This window comes from Rhinopithecus roxellana, chromosome 10 (genome assembly GCF_007565055.1).
Source record: "Rhinopithecus roxellana isolate Shanxi Qingling chromosome 10, ASM756505v1, whole genome shotgun sequence".
NCBI classification, from domain to species: Eukaryota; Metazoa; Chordata; class Mammalia; order Primates; family Cercopithecidae; genus Rhinopithecus; species Rhinopithecus roxellana.
This window is the reverse complement of record NC_044558.1, coordinates 119,054,252-119,063,954: the sequence shown is the minus strand read 5'-3', so window position 1 is coordinate 119,063,954 and position 9,703 is coordinate 119,054,252. Positions and strand designations below refer to the sequence as shown.

Genomic DNA, 9,703 nt, shown 5'->3' with positions numbered 1-9,703 from the left:
CCCAGTTAGCTTTCTGGAGTTAATTGCTCAGTTTAATTATGGATTTCTCCTCACACATTTCCAGCACTCAGTTTTGATTAGATCTTACATTGCTTGGTTTCCTTAGCCTCTTGTCAAAGAACCTCTTTAGTGGGTAAAATGGGGGAATGTGGCAGGAGAGAGGGGGTGCCCTACAGTGGATCAGAACCGTTTCTTAGAGGATGTTTCATCACCTTCTATGTAATTTCATCAGATTTCCAACCAAAGTTTAAACGTTCTTCCCTTCTACTTCACAGTAAACTAATCTTGGGAGAATTCTTTCTGGCTGAGTGCTTCCCAAGCCACCATTCTTTAAGTGGAATTTATTTGAATAATTTAACATTGATTTCTAGTCTGGGTACTGTTTAGTTCCTTTTTGGGTCACTGAGCAAAAAGACTTAATATGTTGCATGTTCCATATAAAAATATCATCCGATTTTAGCTGTTCAGGGAGCTCCTAGGACAAAGGAGGGTTACTGGCAATAGAAAAGTATCACTTCCAACACAGGATATGCTGTGAGCATTGGTGGTATGTAACATATTCAGTAGTGTTTTCATGAACCTGTCAGCATAGTCTGCGTAAACTTCGAAATGAAATTCACCTTCTGCTCAGCTCAACTTTATGGCTTCCCGAGCAAGGAGGTAAAGAACATGGAAGAGAAGTGGATGCGTCACAGGGGCACCTTCTGCCTTGTGGGACTCCCCCTTCTGGTGTCTGGAAGGGATGATGGTGGTTGAATTCAAGGTCACTGCCCCTACGCAGAGAGAAGGAAGAGAAGCGTTTTCTTCAGGTTCTTCTCCTTTTGATAGAAGAGTGAGGCTCCTCCTGCTCCAGATTCTATAGGGAATAACATAGAGAAATTATGCTTTATCACTGGCAAAAAATTCATCCTTTGGGAATAATACATTGTATACAGAGTTTAGAATCAATGCGATAAGCTATTAAAAGTACTTAACTCGATAGCTGGCACTAGTAGTCACTCAATTACTGTTTGTTTCTTTCTCGCTGTCACCAGTTACAGTTTTGCATTTTTACCTTTAGGTCTTTGATCCGTTTTGAGGTAATTTTTGTGAAAGAGATGTAAGGTCTTGGTTTAGATTCTAGTTTATTTTTTTCCTGCATGCACATGTCCAGTTGTTCCAGCACCATTTATTGAAAAGACTGTCCTTTCTCCACTGTATTGCCTTTGCTTCTTTGTCAAAACTCAGTTGACTATATTTGGGTGGGTCTTTTTCTGGGCTCTCTATTCTGTTCATTTGGTCCATTTGTCTGTTCTTTCGCCCATGTCACATTGTTTTGATCACTGGAAAGCTTTTCAAAACCGTAAAGCCTTATACCCATATGAGGCACTATTAGTAGAGATAGTGACCAGCTGAGGGCCAATGGCATTTCCTCAGCTTTTATCCTCTCCCTGCTCTGTGTGAGTTAGAAGATGGAACTCCTCATCTGTGAAGAGGGAACTCCTCATCTGTGAAGAGGGAAAGCCAATACTCCAGGGCCAATGGTTTACTGAGGGCATGATGGACTTGGTCTCTTCCTTTCTGCTGAGTTAGAGGACAGGGCTTGTTCAAAACTGATTCATCTCTGCTTTCTCTGACTTCAAGGACCTCATCCTAACACTTTGCTACTGGCAACTCAAGCATTATATATTCTGTTATTTTAAAATATTGTATTATTTTCTTGCTTGTTTTAGACAGTAACATTGTTTCCTTTTACTGGTCAGTCTGGGCATGGCTCATGATTGCCCATTATAGCTTCGGCTGACATGGATCCTGTGTTTTAGCAAGTAGTTCTCAAAGTGTGGCCCCTGACCCGCAATATCAGATCCTCTGGGAAATGCAATGTTAGAAATGCAAATTTTCAGGTCCTACCCCAGATTGAATGAATCCAACCTCTAGAATAAGGCCAAGTAAATCAGCGTTTTAATTTTTTTAAAAAATGATACATGCTCAAGTTTGAGAACCACAAACTTTGAGTTTACAAAGAGTTTTTCATTCTTTTAGTAGCAGCATTCTCACTCACATTGTCTCTGATAGATGGCACGATGACCCACTTCCACTTGGTTATTCTTTTCCCTCTGCCTTTTAGGGCTTGCCATAGGACAACCTGCTGAAGCTGGCACGCTGCATGGGAGCTATCCTTAAATGCCACTCAGAACACTCTCACAGCCTACAGCCTGCAGAAGGAGAGTGTCGCCTGGTCCAGTTGCTGAGTGACCGCTGATCAACAGCTGACTTCACCTTGCATCCTGACTCCTGGGAGCTCTTCCTCTCCCATCTCTCTTCCCCTCTTTCTCTGTAGGTGCAGCCATCAGTATCAGCTGAACCACTGGGTGTGGCTGTCTTTGGAGAGGATCTATGTGGCCTTGAGAAGAGTTGGTTAGATGGACAGCCTCTCCTTGGAAATCAGCTCTCTGAAAGGACAAAGCCTAGGAGACTGCTCCTCAGGGCGCAGAGCACAGGCTGGCCTATTTATTTAGGTGTGGACTTGGAGTCAGGGCAGGAGTTTTATGAACAGGAGAAGGAATTTTGTTGAGTTTGTGGCCTTATGCTGATTCTTTTTGGGATGTTGAGTAGCATGAATAGAGAAATCTTTGATGAGAAGAAAAAAACAGTTTTAGTGAAGTAAATAAATGTAGGTTCATTTTTATTTGTAAATATATTTCTTCTATTTGTTGTTACTCCACTTGTAAGATGCACACACATAACTACAGATTCAAAGATTTTTGTCTATCCATTGATGGCGATCTGTGTTACTTTCTGTCAAGGAGGCACAGTAACTTGGTGTCAGTATGGTGGGGCTCTGGCTGCCACAGACAGTATAGGTAGTGGCCTTCTGTTAGCTGAAAATTAATTACTAAATTGGCAGCATGTGCCCCTCATTCTGTGATACACACACACACACACAGAGACACACACACAGTACCCCTTATGTCTGCTTAACTTCCAAGAGTCTTTTGGACATATAAAATTTGCCTGAGTCAAAAGTTTAAAATATGCATTGGTTCGGTGCCTATTAAAAGCAAAGTTTAAAATAAAGCCCGAAATAATGGATGAAATCCATTCAGGCAGCTTGGTGGTTTAAAGCAAGACTGAACTTTCTACTTTTTGAAAAGTGTGTTTCCAGGAATAAAGCTGAGTGGGCAAAGTAAGACCTAATTTTCCCTACTGAATAGGAAATAAATGACACATATTGAATGCTGTCTCAAAGGTGCTTATACTGGTTGGAAAAAGATGGCTTTGAGACCCAGGCTATTCATGTTAAGATTGAAGATGAGGTGAAAATGCGAATTAAATAATGCCATGGCAAAGTTGGCTGAAAATGAGTAAGCAGGACTTTGTGAATGCTTCATATTCCTAATAAAGCATCTCTTCCTTACTCAAACATCTCTTCCTCCCTCCTTTGACCTTCAGCAGGCTATAAAGAACAATGTCCTTCATTTGTGATTATCTAATCTCTAGAAACATGCCCTGCCCTCATATATTGCTGTTGGGAATGTAAAATGATGCAGCTGCTGGAGAAAGCAGTTTGGTGGGTTCTCAAAAAGGGAAACAGAAAGTTATATGTGTTTATGACCCAGAATGTTCCACTCCTAGGTATATACTCGGGATAACTGAGACATATGTTCATACAAATACTTGTGCACAAACATTTGTAGCAACATTATTTATAACAGGCAAAAAGTGGATACAGTCCAAATCTCTGTCACCTGAGGAATGGATAAATAAAAGAGCTGTACCATGAAATACTATTCAGTCATAAAAAGAATATGGTGGGCGCCTGTAGTCCCAGCTCCTCGGGAGGCTGAGGCAGGAGAATGGCGTAAACCCAGGAGGCAGAGCTTGCAGTGAGCTGAGATCCGGCCACTGCACTCCAGCCCGGGCACAGAGCGAGACTCTGTCTCAAAAAAAAAAAAAAAAAAAAGAATAAAGTACGGATAGTAAGAGTTGAAGAAGGAAGAAAGAAACATGAAAAGCGGCTTCATGGTAAAAGACAGGTTTATTTTGGGAAATAAACCTGAGAGGGGCTTCTGGCTGAGTTAGGTCAGGGGCACTCTCTCTTACAGACTAAGAGTATTTAAGGGTTTAGGGCAGGAGAGTTTATCACAGGCTCAGAATATTTCTGTGTTTCTTCATCTTGCTTATTTGGGAGGGAGATTTTGTGTTTGTTTCCATACCTCTTTTTTTTTTTTTTTTTTTTTTTTGCAGCTGCAGGCATACCCAAGCCTGCTTTTAGCTTCCCTATCTTAGTGCACCTAAAGGGAAAGGGATGTGCTTATTAGGGCCCACTGTTTTACTGGGGCCCATTGTATGCGTGTGAAGTTTGGCAGTTACCCAAGAGACTTTCCCCCTACCTTCTGTCCCTGACCTGTCTTATCTGTGTTTTACTGTCTGCTCTTTCTGGCTGCTTGTTGTTAGAAGAGAAGTGATTTCCTTGAAATGTCTGAGATTAGAAAGGGAGCCAGAACTTGAAATGGCAATGTTTGTCCAAGATGATGGTGCTCCTCCTCTGTCACTGATACCTGCTACTACTTGGATGAACCTTGAAAACGTTGTGCTAAGTGAAAGAAGCCAGAATCAATGGGCCACATTTTGTTCGATTCCATGTATATGAAATGTGCAGAATAGGCAAATTATAGCCCCCCCAAAATTCATATGTTGACATCCCAACCCTTAGTACCTCAGAATGTGACTGTCTTTGAATATGGGGCCTTTAAGGAGGTAATTAAGGCAAAAAAGAGATCCTCTGGGTGGGCCCTCACCCAGTAAGACTGGTGTCCTTCTAAGAAGAGAGAGATTAGGACACAGTTACACACAGAGGAAAGGCCATGTGAAGACAGAGGGAGAAGACAGCCTTTTGCAGGTCAAGGTGATCAGGATAAACAGCCCATAATAGGTCTGGTAAGGTCTGAACAGGGGTCAGATTGTATAGTGTGTTATCAGCTAGGGTAAGGAGTTTTATTGTAATTCAGAGCCTACTGGAAGGTCTTAAGCAGGGTTCTACAGATCTGATTAATATCTGGGAGTTTGGGTTTCCCTGGAGAGTCTAACAAGGACTAAAGCATCCCTGACCTTAGACCCAGAGGTAATCTCTATCAACCTGGGTCCTGAATTAAACTTTCTTCATCCTGTTGATTGTCCTTGGTTTTCAGCAGAGTTTGCACAAAGAGAAATCAACACACCCAGGATAGCATGCCTCAGTACTCCAAACAGATTCTGAGAAGCATAAGGGTCAACCATAAATGCACATTTTTGCAAACCCTGTAATCTATTTATGCTACAAAAAATCTCCTAAACAGAAGAACTGAATCAACTGCAAATAGCTATTGTTGATTTTCTACGAGGACATTGGCAATCATGATGGCTGTGTGAGCCACAGGATTGTTGTAAAGAGAGATTTCTGGATGGTGATTTTCTGTACTAATCAGTGGATTTTTGTTTTCTCATCAGGGCCAAGATATCCAACCATAAACAAAGGAGAAATTTTGACCTGAGAAATATCTACTTTGTTAATAAGCAAAACTGAAAATGGAAAAAAGTAATTTTGTTTTGTAAACACAGGCTTGCTGTTCATTGAGTGCAAAGTATAACTCTTGCAAAATGTTAAGGGTACTTGGACCCCATGGTGCTAGAGTTTAAAATGGTTTTGGAGGAATCGAAACATCAGTTCTGTTTATTGCACAAAGGTAGCAAACGTGAAAGCCAAATCGTACAAATTATTTTAAACAACTGAATGCCACTTACCAGCTGTGAGCTACCTGCTTCAACAAAACTCTTTCCAGCCTAAATAAAGGGAGAAAATTTCTCTCTTCTCTCCATGTATTTAAAGACAGCATCTGAATTAACATCTGAGTCATAAATAGTCCATGAAACAGATGATTCCTCATCCTATGACTAGATGTTTTTTTTTTTTTTTTTTTTTTTTTACCAGATAAAATTCTAAGTGAATCTCTTTTCTCTTTTGCACTTTTAAAAGCTATTTCCCTTCTCTGGTTTGGTCTTCTGGTTAATGTGCTGAGGCAGGCTCTTGGCAGCCAGATGGAGTATCATCTATATTTAGGGCTTCCATTAGCTCTTGTGTTTGAATATGCTGCCATTTCCTAATTTCAGCACAAATATTCTACGAGAGTGGATTGCCATTTATGTTATTGCTGTATAATAAAGTCATCGTGCTCATATGCCTTATTTTTCCTGGTGATTCTTTTTGCTAATCAAGCACATTCCCTTTTTATTGGTCACATACCGATACATGAGAAGTTGTTACCTTGATAACATTTACCAGCATTCAGGTTGGTCAGTCTTGGTTCCGGCTTTTCTCGCTGTCCCTTCCAGGCTGGTTTGGATACCATTTAATGTTTTCTTTTTGGTTCGTGGGAGTTCAGCAACCCAATAACCTTGAGAAAAGAGAAATGAGAAATGGAACCAGTTCATCTTAGGCTAAAAGATTCATTTTGACAGAGTGATTTTTTTCCCTAGGATAAGAAATTACTGTGTCATTCCAAATGCATAGATACTACTGTGCCAAAGTGCTGCAGAGAGTTTCATGATGAACTTTTCTAAGAAAATTAATTGCATGTTAATGAAAGTTTGGGGGTGGTAGAATTCAAGGGAGAAGTACTCTGTTTTTTATCACCACTTCCCAAAATTATGTAGTCAAATGCTCTTATGATGATTATAAAAATAGCAACCCCCACTTGCTTGTGCTAGACAGAATATAAAGCAGTTTCACAACATTTCTGCTTTGAATTAGAGTAATCCTCTTGGTATCTGAAGACCTCCTCTGAGTCCAGCGTATGCTGGCTTTGCCACCAGAATCTTAGGAGTGAGGCCTTTGGCTAGGTTTGGGGGTTCTAATAAATTTAGCATATAGGCCAGTCGCAGTGGCTCACACCTATAATCCCAGCACTTTAGGAGGCCAAGGTGGGCAGATTACTTGAGGTCAGGAGTTCGAGACCAGCCTGGGCAACATGGTGAAACCCCATTTCTACTAAAAACACAAAAATTAGCTGGGCGTGGTGGTGCATGCCTGTAGTCCCAGTTACTCAGGAGGCTGAGTCAGGAGAATCGCTTGAACCTGGGAGGCGGAGGTTGCAGTGAGCTGAGATTGTGCTACTGCACACGCAGCCTGGGTGACAGAGCAAGACTCTGTCTCAAAAAATAAAATAATAATAATAATAATAAATTTTAAAAAGCATAGCATATGGAACACTCTTCTGGAATCAGTGTCTGTAACAGAAAAAAAAAAAAAGAAAAATTTGAAGTTGCAAGTACTCAGACAGGTTTGTGGACACTGGAAAGGAGATGAGGAACCTACACATCACCTTATTTCCAGGAGAAGGTGGGTGGCGGATTCATATTTGTACTCAATCGTAGTGGTTGTTTGGACTCAGTAGGAGTATTTACTGTGAAGTCTGTCATATGAAGGAAAAACTCAGGGGTGCAACACGGTGGCCAGAAAAATTGGATGGTGTCATTTCCAGTCACCAAGGTGGGACCTCACGCTTGTGGGTCAGCACAGATCAGACACGGGTGTCTGGAGTTAGCTCTTTTACACATGTGCCGAGACAGGCTTCTTGCTCCTGTCGCACGACTCCCAACTGGAGAGGATGATGAGGGGAGAGCCCAAGCTACACCAATAACTCTTGGTGCCACTTCCTGCTGTTTCATCTTTGTTTCCCCATCACAGCTGTACTGGGACCACTGCTGGCTGCATTCTTGCTTCTCTAACTGCTTTTCTCTGGTTTCCTCCTTGGCTTCTCTTTCTGAAATTGTCACTTAAATGTTGACATAACCAGACTGTGCCCTTTGGTACTTATCTATTCTCACTTTACCTACACTCCCTGGACAATCGCCTCCATTCCCATGGCTCCAATTACCATCTCTACTGCTGGCAGCTCTCAAATGAAATCTACATCTCCAGCCCAGAACTTGTTCTGTGGTTCCCTAGATGTCTCAGACTCAGTGTGTTCGAACTTAACTCATGATGCTCCCACCCCCACAAACTATGCCTGCTTCTGAGATCTTGTCTATGTAATAGTGGCCAAGATTTACTGTGCTTGTGATATTCCAGGCTCCGTTCCAAGCATTTGACATACTTTATCTCATTTAACCTTTTCCAGAGCCCTGTATAGAAGATACAATTATTATCCCTTTCTTACACTCTGAGGCACCCAGTGAATCAGTGCCTTTCCCCAGGTTCAACAGCTAGCTGTGGACAGAGTCAGAATTTGAATGCAGGCTGTTGAAACTGTAGCCCACGCTTCTAATCACTCGGCTGGGCTGCTTGCTCTTGCACATTTACCCAAGTCAGAAACTGGAGCATCATTTATGATGTCATCTTCTCCCCTGGCTCCCACATCCCATCCAATGCTAATCCAGTTCCTTTTACCTCCTGAATAACTTGAGCCTTTTTTTTTTTTTTTTTTTTTTTTTCTGCTCCCAGTCACTACTCTAGTCCAGGCTATTATCTCTTGCCTGGGCACTCACAATGGCTTCCTAACAGCTCTTCCTGCTCTTCTCTCTTCTCTCCTTTCCACCTCATCTATTTTCCATACTGCAGCCAAAGAAATCTCTCTAAAACATAAATTCAAATGTGTCCCTTCAGTAAAATGCTGCAATGGTTCCCCATTGTCCTCAGGGCAAAGTCTGGACTCCAATATGCCTGAAAAGGTATGCTCTGGGCTCTTTTCTCTCCAGCCTCATCCTTCTCCCTGACTTCATCCCCTCCCCTTGCCCTGTCAGCATGCCCCAGTCTTCCTGCGCTTCTTTCCTTTCCTGGCTCCTGGAAGGCCCCCTTCTCTCTCTCACCTCTTGGCCACTTAGTTGTCTGATCCCTTTGCCTGTGATACAGTTTGGATACTTGTCTCCTTCAAATCACATGTTGAAGTTTGATCCCCAGTGTTGAAGGTGGAGCCTCGTGGGGGGTGTCTGGTCATGAGGGCAGATGGCTCGTGAATGACATGGTGCCGTTCTTGTGGTAATCAGTGAGTTCTTACTCTTAGGTCCTACAAGATCTGCCTGTTAAAAAGAGTCTGGCTCCTCCTCCTCTGCTTGCTCCCTTCCTCTCTCACCGTATGATATCTGCACACACCAGCTCCCCTTCACGTTCCACCATGAGTGGAAGCAGCCTGAAGACCTCACCAGAAACAGATGTTGGCGCCATGCTTCTTGTACAGCCTGCAGAACCATGAGCCAAAGAAATCTCTTTTCTTTGTAAATCACCCAGCCTCAGGTCTTTCTTTCTAGCAACACAAAGGGACTAAGACAGCCGGAATGTCCTTCCATCTTCTCTGCACCTGCTTGACTCCTATTCATTCTCAAAGGCTTTGGGGATCTCCTCTCTGGGGTCTAGAAAGGGACTTTGGTGAATTGACTGTGTGTTCCAGCATAGCTGCCACTCTGTGTGCCATGGTTTGTCCCAAGCACTTTAAATATATTAACTCATTTAATTTTGCAAAAACCGTATGAGGTAGACACAATTATTATTTCCACTTAGCAGATGAGACTGTTGAAGCACAGTGCATCTGCCACTCTAGTAGTTCACCAGAGGAAGTTTGACACAGGTCTCTGACTACAAGGCTGTTGCAAGAACACAAAAAACAAATGGAGGATGCAAGACCATCCAAAGATGAGAAACAGTAGGAAGCTGCTGCTCCAGGTTAGAGGGACAGAAGGAAGTGGGAAT

The 9,703-nt window shown here is 42.3% G+C and overlaps 1 long non-coding RNA gene across 1 annotated transcript; it reads right to left on the bottom strand.

Moving 5' to 3' along the window:
- Positions 1 to 326: 326 nt before the first annotated feature.
- LOC104678601 lies at positions 327 to 7,963 on the bottom strand. Its single transcript, XR_750212.2, has 3 exons — positions 7,341 to 7,963; positions 6,284 to 6,413; positions 327 to 856 (listed from the first exon to the last, which is right to left on the bottom strand). It is a non-coding gene; the product is annotated as an uncharacterized LOC104678601 (long non-coding RNA).
- Positions 7,964 to 9,703: the final 1,740 nt, after the last annotated feature.